The 298-nt window shown below is 37.2% G+C and overlaps 1 protein-coding gene across 1 annotated transcript in view; it reads right to left on the bottom strand.

The window, feature by feature from the left end:
• Positions 1 to 209: 209 nt before the first annotated feature.
• Positions 210 to 298, bottom strand: part of LOC109410006 (mitochondrial intermediate peptidase) — a 30,836-nt gene continuing 30,747 nt past the window's right edge. The window contains exon 3 of the mRNA XM_062854472.1: positions 210 to 291. The gene's annotated coding sequence lies outside the window, so the exon portion shown is untranslated. The remainder of the gene's footprint in view (positions 292 to 298) is intronic.

Here is a 298-nt window from a genome sequence, read left to right as displayed (position 1 = left end):
TTCTAAATTTTGCAAAATAAGGGACGGCCTACTGAAGATTGGAGTACAGTGAACTTATTTTCACTGCAGAAATTTCAGTTTAGAATGAGAAAACTGCTTTCGAACTTTCAATGATGACGATTATGTCAATGACGAATCCTTCAACCTTAAGCCATTTAAGCAGATTTAAGGGTTTCTTCGGATGTGTAAGAAAAATCTATCATTGGACGTATATTTTTTTAGATATTTATTTCTTTTGAAATGATCCCCTCCCTAAACCTAGGTCAAGCTCCCGTGGCATTCCACGCAAGCCTACCGG

This window comes from Aedes albopictus, chromosome 2 (genome assembly GCF_035046485.1).
Source record: "Aedes albopictus strain Foshan chromosome 2, AalbF5, whole genome shotgun sequence".
NCBI lineage: Eukaryota > Metazoa > Arthropoda > Insecta > Diptera > Culicidae > Aedes > Aedes albopictus.
The sequence above is the reverse complement of the archived record's forward strand: the minus strand, read 5'-3'. Positions and strand labels throughout refer to the sequence as shown.